This window comes from Ochlerotatus camptorhynchus, unplaced genomic scaffold (assembly GCF_037179485.1).
Source record: "Ochlerotatus camptorhynchus isolate MF236.1 unplaced genomic scaffold, CSIRO-AGI_Acam_v1.1 ptg000062l, whole genome shotgun sequence".
Lineage (NCBI taxonomy): Eukaryota > Metazoa > Arthropoda > Insecta > Diptera > Culicidae > Ochlerotatus > Ochlerotatus camptorhynchus.
Window position 1 is genome coordinate 1,862,816 of NW_027040552.1, and position 15,998 is coordinate 1,878,813.

At 39.5% G+C, this 15,998-nt stretch overlaps 1 protein-coding gene across 5 annotated transcripts in view; it reads right to left on the reverse strand.

The window, feature by feature from the left end:
* Window positions 1–15,998, reverse strand: part of mei-P26 (meiotic P26) — a 50,476-nt gene that overhangs the window by 19,528 nt on the left and 14,950 nt on the right. Inside the window, exon 1 of one of the 5 annotated variants that reach the window (XM_065239811.1) lies at window positions 9,449–9,892. The exons of the other annotated variants lie outside the window; for them this stretch is intronic. The gene's annotated coding sequence lies outside the window, so the exon portion shown is untranslated. Of the gene's footprint in view, window positions 1–9,448; window positions 9,893–15,998 lie in introns of those variants that run through there. 5 annotated transcript variants of the gene reach the window in all.

Sequence of the window (15,998 nt, forward strand, 5' to 3'; positions counted from 1 at the left end):
AGATTTCCAAGAAAAGTTGATTAATTTTTTTGTACATAAATGCTTAATACTCATACAAGAATAAATACCATGATTCTACATGCTGTTTTTTTTTGTGCGCAAAATTAGGAACACAGTGCGCAGAATATGGAACATTTGAAAAATGATGCGCAGAATTAGGAACATCATCGCATACTCAAAAAATACTTTGTTTCATGTTAACGTTTTTCATTAGATCAACATTTATATTTTTTATGTATACCTACATGCTAGAGCTATACAAATACTAAATCAAAATATTTCAAAACAATGCTGAATTTTTCTAGAAACTCTTTTTTTGTAGAAAATGTCTTAAGTGCGCAGAATATGGTACCATCACGGTACGATTGAAAACTCGGAACTGCAAATCTGCGATAGGTTTATCTATGACGAACTTCAAAGTCGTAGTACTACTGGAACGTTGCTGGACGGGACAAAAGGTATGGAAAAGCGGGCATCGAGCGACTACTGTGCTTTGTAGTGCTGGGTAAGATGTGCCAACGCGTGATTGGTTGGCAGCCGATCAACGCGAGGATGTGCGGGAATGTGGAATGTGTGAAGAACGGGAGGCAAACAGCCTGCATGCCGTATCGAACGACAACGGCCAACGATGCGTGAACTATACAGCCTCTTGGGGTATGGTAGTCCGAAGTACCATTTTCCACCGCAAGGATATCCACGAAGCCACCTGGAGATCACCTGACCAACACACAGAAAACCAAATCGATCACGTTCTAATCGACGGGAAATTCTTCTCCGACATTACCAACGTCCGCACGTACCGCAGTGCGAACATAGATTCGGATCACTACTTAGTTGCAGTATGCATGCGCTCAAAACTCTTGACGGTGCATAACAACCGTCGAAGTCGAACGCCACGACCCAACATTGAGCAATTACGGGACGCCGCAGTTGCCCATGATTACGCGCACCACCCACGGAAGAGCAGCTTGGCGTAGCTACTCTTGAAGATGCTGCAGCGGCACAAGGCACTGCGATCCCGGACCGAAGAAATGACTGGTTTGACGGCGAATGTACATATTGTTAGTAGAGGAGAAGAATGCAGCACGGGCGAGAATGCTGCAACACTGCTGCGAAGCGATGGACTTGGACGGAAACCTTCTCACGAACGAGTGTGAGGTGATTGAGAGGTGGAAGCAGTACTATGACGAGCATCTCAACGGTGATGCAGCAATAACGAAGGCACGGCAACAGACCTTGGAGCACGCACTGAAGACGGCAGGCTACCGGCCCCTGATCTTCAAGAAGTTGAGGAGGAGATCGGTCGGCTGAAGAACAACAAAGCAACTGGTGTAGATCAACTACCAAGTGAACTATTGAAATACGGTGGTGAAGCACTGGCTAGAGCGCTGCACTGGGTAATTGCCAAGATTTGGGAGGAGGAGATATTACCGGAGGAGTGGATGGAAGGTGTCGTATGCCCAATCTACAAAAAGGGCGACAAGTTGGATTGCTGCAACTACCACGCGATCACACTGCTGAGCGCCGCCTACAAGGTACTCTCCCAAATTCTATGCCACTGCGTGTCACCATTTGCAAGAGAGTTCGTGGGGCAATACCAGTATCAGGGACACTCTCGAGTCCCTTTGAATCTCGAAGGGGGATACGGCAAGATGATGGACTTTCGTGGCTGCTATTCAACATCGCGTTAGAAAGTGTGATCAGAAGAGCTGGGATGGACACGGGTAGCACGATCTTCAGGAAGTCCAACCGGCTTCTTGGCTTCACCGATGACAGCGACATCATGGCACGGAACTTTAAGACGATGGCGGAAGCGTACATCAGACTGAAGACTGAACCTAGGCGGATTAGACTTGCCATCAACGCATCGAAGACAAAATACATGAAAGGAAGAGGTTCTAGGGAAGATAATGTTAGCCTCCCACCCCGAGTTCAGATTGACGGTGACGAAATCGAGGTGGTCGATGAGTTCGTGTATTTGGGCTCACTGGTGACCGTCGACAATTATACCAGCAGAGAAATTCAAAGACGCATTATGGCAGGGAATCGTGCCTACTTTGGACTCCGGAGGGCGCCCTTGGTGTTTTCGAACGTAAGGTGTTGCGTACCATCTACGGTGGAGTGCAGATGGTAAAGGAACATGGAGGAGGCAAATGAACCACGAATTACGACAGCTGCTTAGAGAACCATCCATCGTCCACATTGTAAAAATTGGGCGACTACCAAGGGGTACTCTGCACACTGCACACTGTGCCGAGACACAGCATGGCACACTTTTCGGCTCTTTAGGACAAACATTGACAAGTAGAACACGGCTTCACTGTCGAGAGTTGTTGACGTTTTGCCAATCATTGCTAAGGTTGACTACTTTGTTTACTCCATTGGACTTCACATTGGGTTCGGATTCCAACGAAAAATGCTGTGAGTATTTCCTGCACCTGTCTGCACCATGAAACTAAGTTTTTCTCATCCGATTCATAGCGAAAATCTCAGCGGCTCGTGGTTTCGTCCAGAATAGCTTCACGTCAACAGCGTTCTTCCACACAATGGTCGGTCGAGAAGGTTGATACGACTATCAAGATAGCCAAAATGGGTTCCCTCCAGCAACGGTTGGTCAAATGTCTGTAAGATCGTCCAATGCGATCGGCGACAATATTGTGCCAGCTGCGGAGGATTTTTGTTTTGTTTTACAAGGTTGTTGTGCAGAACGAACGATAATAATAAAAAAAACACATCATAGGGAGTGTGTGTGTGATGGGTTTTGTATTTCGGCCAGGTTTGAATCCCGGTCTTGCCAAGGGTCTTCCGGGATGAAAATTTTATCGTTTTCTTCTACGTTTTTCCTTTGGTATCCTTGCCAGTCATTGGTTTCAATTGGTGGACTTCAATGGGAAATCCACAGGACTTTATAGGGATTTTCATACAAGTCCATACAAGTAGACAGTGTCAGGATGTCGATACGTATTAACCTCAAATATTCCATCAGGTCTGGACGATTGCCTTAGCGAAACAGTATAGGATTTATAGGAACAGATCAATGCAATCAAAAATGCAATTACATTCTATTCCCTGAGTGCATCCCATCACCAAAGATCCAATCTCCACTCTTCTGTTGCACTAGTTCGTCTCAAAAAGATCCAGTGCAATGGGTGGCCTACCAATCAATCAATTATAAGGCCTTGCTTAATCTCGAAAGTGTATGACGCATGACGACAATAATTAATTTGCTGTTCGGCAAGATCCCATGGGCGTGCAGATGAACAACATCAACAGCCACAGGGTACAGTATGACAGATATGAAGTAGGGGGACATTTGATGGTTTTCACTGGTGATATATTGGTCATTGGTTTTGATTGGTGGTACCTCGTGGAAGGTATCACATCTGCAAAGGATCGTGAACTTGATAGGCTTAAACGTGTGTGATTGGGTGATGGTATGAGACATCACAATCTGCGATACGATAGGCTTGGGTGATGTCTTCGAGGTTGCGTAGTTCTGAGTCGATCAGAACTGTTTCGATGATGTTGTTTCTAGGGTGGGAGTGAATTTTCGGTTTAATTTTGTCGTGGAGCATATTACTGGCAGCTGGTGAAAATTTCGTCCACCGTCCGCTTCTTGTGGACGCGTCTTATGGGTTGTAACTTGTATTGCTTCCAGTTCCTCTTCCAGTGCTCAATCCGCTCTCAGTCTAAAGAGAATGAAGCTTGATATTTGCCATGAACCATGGCCATGAATTAGATAACTTGAAAATGTAAACACAATCACAAAAGTCTAACTTCAGGGTTGTCAAACTTATGGGATATTGACACCTTGATTGATACACTTCGGCCTTATTCGGAATGATCGGCACAACGCTTGGCACAGCCAAAACTCTTGGCACAGATTAAGGTGTGAGAGTTGAATACACCTTGGCGACTACGGTGGGCTGGGCACGACGACCCAGCGAAAATGGTTCTTGAAAACGACCCAACAGGAACATGAAGAGGCGCGTAGCGGGCAAGGTGGATCGACCAAGTGGAAGGGGACCTGCGGTCCCTTCGCAGACTATGGGCTGGCGATGTCTGGTCATAGATCGAGTATAGTGGAGACGACTTCTTCGGACAGCAGAGGACAACAAAGCATTACGCTGATTGGATGTTTTCAAAGCTATAATAAGATTCCTGTAATTTTGTTTAGGTTCTCTTAACATTTTAAAGTACCCTTAACTTTTTCTAAGATCTGTCATTTAAGCAGTTCAGGTTGTTTCATTTGATGAATTTTCACTTAACTTTACGCTTCGAAAATAAATTAAAATGTTCGAAAATCCTTCTGTTGTTGATCGATCGATTTTCGAATAGGTGGTTTGTCAAAATGGATTTCTTGTCGGTCAGAAATAAGTCTGGTGGAAAGCCAGATTTATTTGAAAATCTTCTAGCCGTCAAATATAAGTGAAAATTCAACAAATGGGTCTCAATCATATATGACCCCTACCAACGGTATCGTATCTACCCTACACGAAAAGCTGTCATAAATCACCGTTCAGAGATAATCATATTCTATTTTGCAAAAAATATATGAGATTGGATTTTCATTAACATGTTATGTTTATGACCTAGATCTACAAAATCTAATGGAATAGTGAATTCGCATTAAATCAAAGAGATTACTGTGCAAAAAGAAGGGCTGGTAGCAATCAATGCTGTCAAAAATAGTGATTTTCGTGACCATGTTGAAGAAATAAGTGACCAAATAGTGACTTATAGTAACTCGATGAACATTTCAAATGGTCCTATCTGCTTCGATCGATTCTCTTTATCGAATTTTTTCTATTCATAACCACTGCTTTGTAAACAAATTTCGCGCTAATTCTACCACATAGTTTGATAAAGGAGGTTCTTATCTAGCGTCCAAAACGTCAAATACAACAGGGAAAGGTTTTGCAGCTGAGTTATTGACGAAAGAGAATCGATCAATACAGATAGGACCTTTTGAAATGTTTATCTAGAGTTGTAAAAAGTGACTTAAGGGAAGAAAAGTAGTCGCTCTGATTAGACTTATTCAATTAGATTCTCATAAACACTTAAATATGTACGATAGGAACCTTTAAAGCGAAAGATTCAATAGAAAGTTTATGACTAAGCCTCCAAGCTTCTACGACCTGGAAAACCCTGAAAAACCTTAAATTCAATTTTATTTTTCCTGAAAATACCTAATAATTTAATAATTTTCTTACTAAGAATGCATTTTAAAATAAAAACATTTAATAGTTCTAGTTATTTTCATTAACACATTGAACTTTATAGATCCTGAATGGATTAATCTTCAGTAACAAATATATTTTTTTTTAAATTCAGAGCATAAGAATATGCATATTTCCCACAAATTTTATTAATTCTGAACTGAAAAGTTATAATACTTCAAGAAATTTTCAAGAATCTGGAATCAAATTCCTTGCACAGTTTAAAGGGTCATGGAATTTTATTATAATTTCTAAGGACCTCATTCCACGTGAGTTTTGGGAATCCATGAGAAAAACATCAACTGTTATCTACTTTCATGGTACTTCTGAGGAATTTTAGACTTCATGTGAAGCCTTAGCCGAAGATATTAAACTCCAAGCGAATTTTCATGAGAAATCTTCGTTGAATATGGAATAGACTATTCTGAGGTCTTCAGAACTACTTGAAAGTTTCCAAAATATACCCAACGTTAATTAAACTGCCTTGAAGTTCCTTTGTAGTTTGAGAATCTAACCTGATGCTCGCAATACTTCTCATATTTTTTTTTAATTCTCTAAACTTTTTCGGACTTCCTAAAGTTTCCACAATTTTCCACAATATGAATCTTCTCCAAAGTGTTAACAATTCACTGAATTTCTCGAAACTTTTTAAAACTTATGTAATTTCCCTGCTCTGAGGAGATCAATATCTTTCTCGAAGTTCTCAAAACTTCTCTAAAGTGTTTGCAGTTCTTATGAAGCTTGTTGTACTACCATGAATTTAATAGAACTGTTCTAAAAATGTTTAAGCTTGCGTAAACTTCTGGACTTATGTGAAAACCTCAATAATTTTCTTAACATCTCAAAAGTTCTCTGAAAATCTGGTAACTTTTTGAAATTTCCCGCTAATTTAGTAAACTAATGGAACTGAACTCCCCTGAAATTCCATTTGTTTTTGGAACTTTACTAAACTTATTTGAGATGCTCCTGAAATGTTCATAAAAGTTCCTGACGTTCTCGAATTTTTCCTCAAGTTCCATAGATTTTTATGAAGTTCTCGAAATGTTTCTGAAGATCTCTGTACTTCTGTGAAGTTTTCGAAGTTATTCTGAAATTTTAGGAACTTCCTTAGGCTTCCGTAGCGAAATAATTAATATATTTCTATGATTTTCACTGAAGTTATCATGATTTGTCTGAAGTTTAAATTATCGAAACTAATTCATAACTTTTTAAATAGTCTAGATTTTCCCGTTTATTTTAAAACTGCCCAAAATATTTCTCAATTTCCTTAAAATTCTCTAGACTGCCCTGTCTCAGATTTTTTTAAAAGAACCCACCATTTTACTGGAATTGATTTAATTGCTTTTAGGTTCTACAATTTTCCTTAAGTTTTTAAAGTTTAAATACGCTCACGGAATTTTGCCGTAAATCACTAATTTCCCTGGAAGAAGTTTTTTAAGCTTACTTTAATTTATCAAAATTGATCAAATGTTGCGGTAAATTTTCTGATATATATTTATAATTCCCTGGAGCTTCTAAAGTTTTCGGATCAATCATAAAATTCTCGGAATATCCCATAATTCTAAGGAACTCCTTGTAAGTCGCTGCAAATTTCATTAAGTTGATGAGATTTTTCTGATGTTATCTGATCGTCCTCGAAGTACTCGGAACTTCACTGAATATAATGAAACAATCTAAAAATATCTTAATTTCTTAGAAGTTCTCTGGAATTTCTTGAAAATATCGGTGCTTGCTAAAAGTTTTCTTGAAATTTCCATGATATAACACCCTTGAAATACTCTCACATTTTCCAGATGTTCATACAATTTTTATTGCGTTCCAGAAATTTTCTCTGAGCAAACCAAGGTTTCCGGAAATTCCGGTTTCTGCAATTTCCTTGAAATTTTTTGAACTGCCCTTTAATTCTCTGATCTGCCTTGATGTTCTCGGAGCTTCCTTAAAACCCTCAACTCTAATGAAGATCTCGGTTCTGCTTTAAAATAAATGCAATTCTCGTAAACACATTTAAACGTCCCTAGAATTATCTGGATTACTGTGAAGTTCCTGAGATATTTCTGAAGTTTTCATAAATTTTCTGGCAGTGTCTGTACTGAATCTTTCGGTAAATCTTATGGGTTCTCGATTTTATTTCAGCACCTCATGGAACTATCCTGAATTTGTTTAAACTCTATAAGCGTGAGTTTTTTTAAACCAATTCAATAGTCTGGGCTGAAGTTTCGGGGACTTCCCCTTAAGATCTCTAGATCTAGCTTTTCTGAGATTAATTGAACTTCATTAAAGTTTCCACATTTTTGATAGTACGAAACGTCAAGAAATTAAAAATGTTGTGATCTTTGACTTACTTAAATGAAGTAGGTGTTCAACTTCAACAACATTTAATGGATTTGATAGTAAAGCTGTTTCTTTAAAACTGATGTCTTAAAAACGTTCGCGTTAAAAACAAATTTTTAACGCATTTCATGAACAGCATTCTTTTTATAAACCTGGAAAATATCCGCCAAAGTTATGGAAAAACCTGAAAAACTCATAGAACTTTATTTAGTCGAATGATTGGACACCCTGTAGATAGAGAAGACCGATTAAACGTAAAAAAAAAACTCTATACCGTCGTCAACTTCAAATTGTTAAAAAATTAGAACAAAATGTAGACCTATCCAGAAGAATGATCAATCTTGAAATAAATTTACGTTTAAAAAAGTTTAAAATAGTGACTTATTAGAAGAAAAAGTGACTTTAGTGACTTGGCCTTAAAAAAAGAGACTTTTTAGTGACTGGCTTGAAAAAAGCGACCAAGTCACTAAATAGTGACTCGTTATCAACCCTGAAATAGTGAGACTGTCTCTGTATTTTGGTTAAAAGTTATTCAAATCATCCTGGAGTATAGATCTTGAGGTACTACAAAGCAAATAACATTTTGTGGTACACAAAGAATTGTTAGCAAAATATTTATCATTCTCCAAATTGTCCTGGAGCTTTTTTTTAAGTTCATCGAAATCTTGTTCTTGTTTTTCACTTCGCGGAGCCTCATAAATAACACCAATTAAAATGTTTAAATATGGTAAAAAATAGCATTCTTGGATTCTCCAAATCATCCCGGAGATCTGATCTAGAAGTTCTGCAAACTCAACAAGGTATTCTACGATGTCCCGACTAATCTTGTGAACCCGCTTAGCACAAAGTGCAGAAATAAATCCTTTGATTCATCTCAGGACCCTTCATGTCATGTCACTTTTTTTAGTTCGTTGATTCTATCCGGTCTCGGACATCATCTGCATGCCAAGTTTGATCGGGCATTCATGGAGTTCGAAATCGGAAATTTTGTGATTGACATGAATCTGCTTCATGAAAGGATTTGTCTCGCTCAGACTATTTCACTCGGAAAACGGTAGCAAAAGAACTCACACTTCTCCAAATTCTAAAAATCAGCTCTGCGAGCTAAACAAATTTACTATGAATCCGACAAACAGAAAAAAAATAACTCTAAATCACAATAAATCACCAAACGTCGCCGTGGGTACTTGTAGGTGGTATTGATTAGGTTCGACGCTGTTATGGAAATTACATAACTCCTAGTTGTCATCTTCCTTTTCTTTCCTCTTGAAAGGGAAAGTCCTCTTTTCATTTTAATATGTGATTCACTTCCAACACAATGACGGATTCACTTAACACATCAAATAGTTCTTCAAAACTGACCTTCACAACAAGGCTTCTTTGTGAATGATCTTCTCTGCTACACAACACACACAATTTTCGGAAGTAAATCGAAAAAATTCCCAACCAACTGCAATACCACCGTAGCGTACTCGACACTTCAAAATAAGCGAAAACTTTCAACTTTGAAAAGGCGTGCCACAGCCAGACGCACGGAGAATCAATTTTTGCAGCACGGAAATATCGATGTCTACCGTAGCATGCCACCACCGTAGGAGGTGTTTGGTATTATTACGACATAGCATTATTGTAGAACGCGACCCCAAACAGTGCAAGAGATACGTATGGTATGGCACTTCGCTACTGTGAACTGACGACGATGACGATGATGGCTAACAAGATAGGAGGGAATAAAAGTAACACCGAACGAAGGAAAAAAAAAATACACACCATCTCTGTCAGTCGGTTGTGCAATGCAGACAATTGTCCTTGAAAACGGCACACGACACACGATGCAATGGCAAGCGAGGAAAGCAAGGGTATAAGAACTAAAATACTGAATCCCCAGTTTAGCCTACCTCCGTGCAGAAAATATTCAGAGTGCGCCTTGTTTTTGCGTAATCACATTCTTACGGAATGAGATAGAAATTAGTGGTCGTTTTTTTCCTCCATGATCTCCACCAATGCGGTATTTTATTGAGCCAAAGTGCTGCGATTATTTTCCGCAATGCACATTGTCGTCTACACTTAGTAGTCCTCTACAATAGAACCTTGTTACTTCCTCACTGCTGCCGCTGCTGATAGCCCTTCACATGGTTTGCTCTCATAAATGCACGCGACTACGGTGATGCTCTTGTGTAGTACTTGGCAGCACTACTACCACCCATAATCGCATAACAGTCCCATATGAATAGGAAATCAAGCAAAGATGGGCCTGTTATGCGATTATGGCAACACTACAACATGGTATAGGCTTACACATACGTGATGCTGCTACGGTTCACACCAGTTCCGTTTCTGACGCTGATGTCCATCATTTGCGCCATCATCATACACCAATACAGATCAGCCAGCACCAGAACGCGGAGAAGAGCCAGAAAAGTACCCCCTTTTCGCTAAAATAAATGTCGCGCATAGAACACACGCGCGCGAGATCGCCTGAACCGCATCATCGTACAGTAGTTGTTCACCGCCGTTCATAACTACATAGTCATATGTGGCAGTCAGCAGATGAGCGCAGAAAATTCGCATACCACTCATCGTCGTCGTCGTCGTCGCCGTTCGGACTTGATGTGTTTGTGTGATGTCAGCCTCAGAGCTTGTGGCGATTCTTGCAAAACACATACCGACCCTACAACAGAGAGAGGCAGGCCTCCCACCCTGCGATGGGAACGCATTATTTGGTTCTCGTTCCCGTTCCGCGTACGACGGGGCGGCTCGCTACTAGTGCATCAACTCAACAACCATGATGGATGCAGGGCGACGGCGATAAGGCACAAAATGCATCCCTTTTGCAATTTACGATTCTCTTTGGTCGCGTTTACCAGATTGACCTTTTTGCGCTGAGATTTTTAGCAGCCATGCTCCGTTCGATTTTGTTCAGCAGGGGGAATTTGGATTCCACAAAAACTGTCTACGTAATTTATGAACAGTATCCTGTAGATTGTCGCACTTTAGCAGCTTCCAAAACTGTTTAGATTTACGTTGATTTTTTGTAGAGATTCTGCTGCCACGACCCCCTGGGTCTGCCGCCTTCGCTACGATGTCCTGTCGGATTCCAATCCATTACTTTCGACCTTTTACAGTTAGTGGCCAATACTGGCTTTTGTTGACATTGATAATGAAATAGCTCAGCATTCCAAGTTCAGTTGTGAGCAGCGATGCCATGAATTCTGATTTTTTTACACGACAAAAGTTGGGTCCGATTGTTTGGGTTGAATTTCATCGAAGTTTTATGTAATTAATTTCTGCTTTTTTTTATGCGTTGCCAGCATTTGGATAATCTAAAATTCCGATGCGAACGGAAAAAAAAATTCAGATAGAGTACAGTCGCAATTACTGTGCATTTGAAATCGGAAAAAAATTGGTTGAAAAATTACATAGGGGAAATGACGGCTTCGGCATGACATACTATTTTCGGCAACACAAATTGAAACACTATTTTCACTAGATTTTCTTACGAAAACACTTCGCTGAATGCATGCAAACGATTCTTTATGCTTTCAGCTTCAATTTGACTATATTTTTACCACTTAGAAAAAGCAATCTAGCAAGGTTTTCTTGAAATGCAACACCCGCAGTACAAATTGTAGCTGATTTCGAGTTGCCGATAATAGAACAGCAGATTTACACGCAGTTCAAATGGAACGGTTGCCGAAGAAAAACTGGTTGCCGACAATACTCGCTCTCACTAGAGAAGATTGGAGCTTTGTAAAAGCGTTTCAAAACAGTTTTTGACAATTCTTTCGACTGAAATTGTTAGAGCAGCTGGCAGCAAAAGATTGTAAACAAACCAATACTGCATATGTGTGCGTTCCTTAGAGAAAAAGGCTATAGAAAGATGGTCGCTGCTTAGGTTGCCGAGAAAACGTAAATTCCCCTACTACGGGAATAATTATACCTCATAGCCTAGTCAGTAAAGGCACGGTATTACCAAGCCGGAGGCGGGCGGGTTCGATTCCCGGTCCGGTCGAGGGAATCTTTCGGTTGGAAATTTTCTCAACTTCCCTGGGCATAGAGTATCATTGTGCTTGCCACACAATATACAAATTCATGCATTGGTAATTGGCATCGAAAGCTCTCAATTAATAACTGAGGAAGTGCATTTAGAACACTAAGTTGAGAGCACGCAATAAGCTAATATGCAGTAAGCAATAAGCTTGAAATGCGAATAAGAAGAAGGGAATAATTATACGCAAAATCGGTGCGCATCGTCCGTGGCTCGTGTTCGGTGTGGAAAAGTCAAGAAATTCGTGGAATTTGAGTGTGAAATCTTGCGATTAATATCTCGTCATCCAAGTCGATGAAGAGTGATTGGATGTGACTAGGAAGCCATTTTGGTTTTACCTAGAGCAGGGGCTAAGAGAAGAAAGTGATTTGTACATCTGCGAAAAGAAGAGGAAAAAGTGGAATAGGGGAAATGCAGGTAATGTCGGCCTAAGTGTCCCTAGTTTGGGCCCATACATAAATTCAGCAATTGACTAAATTTTCAATAGCAACCAAAAATATCCATTAGTAACGTCTCAATAACGCGTTCATCTAGTTAAAATTGATAAATAGCAGATTTTTAACGATGGGCCCAATCTTAGATCCATAGGCCAACATTAGAGACATTTCCCCTAGTATAGAGAAACAGCAAAATATCAAAAATATAAATTTATGAACTAATTGAGTGAAGAGAGAAAAAAAAAATATAATAAAAGATAGATTTAAGTCATGAGTCAGTCGTCAAGCAACAGGCAAGGAGGACCTATCACACGCAGGGCTGGTAGCGCTGATGAGATATAATAATAGTAAGTAACCATTTATATTGTACCATAGAAATTCAAATACGGTTTGATATTGAAATAAACTTTTTATGTCATGGAACTCAATATCAAATTTCATAAATTCCGCTAGTTTAATCGAATCTCACAACGGAAACTCCTGTGAAGAGTATTTGAAGTGATTTGAATAATTTACTTTTGCTTACGTTATACATGATGACTAGCAAATGGTAATTCCCATTTTTATGATCTTGAATTTGATTCTGCGTTCGAAATCTCTAAATATTTGATATACCTAGGTAGATAACTTTGATAATTTGCTATGAAATTTTCACAGAATTTGTTCAGAATGATCTCAAGAACATTTTTAGAATAATTCCCCTTCTCTTAAACTTAGAAGCAAATAAGTTATTACAAACATAATATTGCATTCTTGAAATTCTTTGCAGAACAATCAACAACATTCTTGGAAATAGATCATTTTTGTAGTTGGAAACGCTTAACATCAAATATCAGGACTAAAGTGGACATTTTATACTATAGATGAGGAGATGAAAGTAAAGAGTTGATAGTTCCGTTATAGTGTGGCAGTATAAAATTTGTATATAGAAAGTAGAAAGCGAACAAAGGATAATTTTGAGGAAGGTACGAATAGGGTAGAGCATCTCCTTTACCAAGCTCATCCGTTAATGAGGGATGGTGAGGGGTGTGGGTGTTTCCCCCTGCCACCACTGACAAAAGAGATGATCAGGGATTTGCTCATGTACCTCTGATATGCGGAAACAGTTCTATTGATTGTTTCACACTCAAGTCGCTATCTGACGTAAACAACTACCCGATTCGTACCTTCCTCAAAATTGTCCTTTGCTCGCTTTCTACTTTAATAAACAATTTTCACACTGCCGTACTATAACGGAACTATCAACTCTATAATTTAATCTCCTCCTCGTTTGTATAAAATCTCCATTTGAAGTCTGATGTTTGACGTTAAGCATCTCCGACTACGTAAATCGTTAATTCACGCATGAAGTAATAACCAGTGCTGAGATTTGTCATTGTCATTGACAGACTTTCGCGCGATATTGACAAAATTGTTCGTCACATAGTCACTGACAGACTTGATCCTCAAAAAAACCTTCGTCAAAATCTCATTCATTTTTTCGTCAATGACAAAGATTCACCTGGTAACAAAAAGTGTAATTTAGTACATTCTGTGTCACATTATTGTTATCCAAGTAGCTCAGGACGTAGATACTTGTTCACTGAAATGGATCCATGTAATTGTTTTGCTCAAGTCATTTAATTTCGTTACAAATTTAGTTAATAAACAAACCTGCACATGTTCGTCACTGACACCATTGTCATTGACAATTGACATGGTTTGCCTTGACTATGACTGTTAGCTCAAATGAGTGACCAAAGCAGAATTGTCAATATCACCGTGTACTGTCGAAATTTTGCAGCACTGGTAATAACACATGATTAGTTAAAGTAGATTATTTTCGATTTTTTGAATCTTTTAGAAACTCCCTGAAGGCTCCTTCCATAAATCCATCCTTAAAATTTCCATGCAATTAACCTCAGAAGTTTCATAAATTTCTGCTTAGAATAATCTTGGACTTCTCCCTTGCATTCAATTCGTATTCTCCTTAGAATCCCCATAGTATTTCCTCAGAATTCTCAAAACAAAAATCCATCACAAACTTTCAAACTCTTCTCAGAATTCCTTCCTCAAAATTCGAATCCATTTGAATTCTTCTCGGAATTTATTTCGAACTCTTTAGAATTCTCTTGAAAGTATCGTCAGAAATCACCCCAGAATTCTTTTAGAATTATCCGCAGAAACCATCTTTGGAGTTCACGGGATTTTCATGGAATTTTCATCAGAGCCATTTCAGAACTAATTTTGAATTCTTATTATAATTAGACCTAGAATCCTCATCCAATCATCATAGAATTCTTCTCAGAACTCTCGTTTAAATGCACTCTCAATTACATTAGAATTATTTCAAAAATTGTTTCGGTGCTGAATTTTGAGTCTCTATTCATTTAAACAGTAATCAAAAGCGACGCCCGTATGTGTTAAGCCAAGTTTTACTATATAGGTAAACCTGGCTTAAGATTTAAGCGGATATGAAGAAATCGGTCCTCAGAACAGTTAATTTTACATGAGACTTTCGTAGTCTGTACTTTGGTATTCTTCTCAGCTATATCTTGGTGTCTGCCCTAGAATCCTTAAAAATTCTCTTTTAAATCGAAATTGAAGACATTTTCCAATAGTTTTCCTGGTGTTCTAACGTTTTGCGGTCACCCTGGTTAAAATTTTCAATTTTTTAACAGATATGTATATTTTGTTAAAACTACTGTAGACTTTCTTAGTGCCAGGTACTCAATTTAAAAAATTTGTGAAAAAGTGGCTTTAGTGACTATTTTTAGGGAAATAGTGACTTTAGTGACTTTTAGGTGTAAAAATGACTTTTTAGTGACTGGCTTCAAAATAGTGACCAAGTCACTAAAAAGTGACCTGCTACCAGCCCTGCACACGGTCACAAATACCAACCAAAATCGTCAGAAAGGGGAGTACTTCGGGTGGCAATCCCGGAACACGGAAAGCGTCGCAACAGGGACCCAATGCAGTGGCGGTGGAGTTATCGGACGTAGCGTATCTGGAGCCCATTGATTTTGAAAAGAAGTGGCAAAACACCCAGCGGAGGTCGGTCGGATTTTATTCGACGCAGGATTCAAAAGCTTCAAGGAGATAACGAAGATTGGAAAATTCAAGTACAAGGTTGAGCTGACTAGCAGAGAGGACTATCCAAAATTGTCAAGGTTGGATCTGGAGCATAAGAACCTGAAGTCATTCCTGCCAAACAGGAGCAAGGAATCGATATGCTTGGTGACCAACGTTCCGTTGAATTTCGACGCTAGCGATTTGAAGGACTTCGCAGTAGCGGACACAGAGGTACTGAAGGTGGAAAGGGTAAAGTTAACGGTACAAGGTTCCCGGGTACCAGAAACGATCAAAATCTATGGCTGCAACTTTCGGGCAGAGTTATTCATCTTCCCAGTTAAGCAATGTTTAACATATTGGCGTTTTGGGCACACAGCAAAACATTTCCAGCGTAGGCCCAAGTGCCAAAATTGTTGGGAGGCACACGAAGCAGGAGAGTGTGACAGGCAAACGAAGTGTTCGAACTGCGAAATGGATCATGTTGCAGGTGACCGCACCTGCCCGGCCAGGAAAAAGAGAGGACATTGTACGAGTGATGTCGAACATGTCGAACATCCCCTTCGTGGAAGCAGGGCAGCGGGTTGAAAGTACAAATCAATACCAAATTCTTGAAGAAGACGAGTTCCCGGAGCTAGAAGGAATGGATTCAGCAGAAGAGGAAGGTGTAGGAAAGAGAACAGGAGCAATTCCGAAAAGCCGGGAAAATAAATCGAAAGCTGTCATTCGTAATGGGAGACGTTCGTACAGCGAAGCACTGACGGGATCACAAGGAAACAAGAATCAACAAACATGTAGTTGCCAAAACACACGGATCGTGGAAAATCAGCATAAGGTGACCGAATTCGAGGCACTCTTCGAACAGTTGCGTAGAATACTGCTCCAGAGTGTGGGAGGATCCTAGAAGCTGCCAAT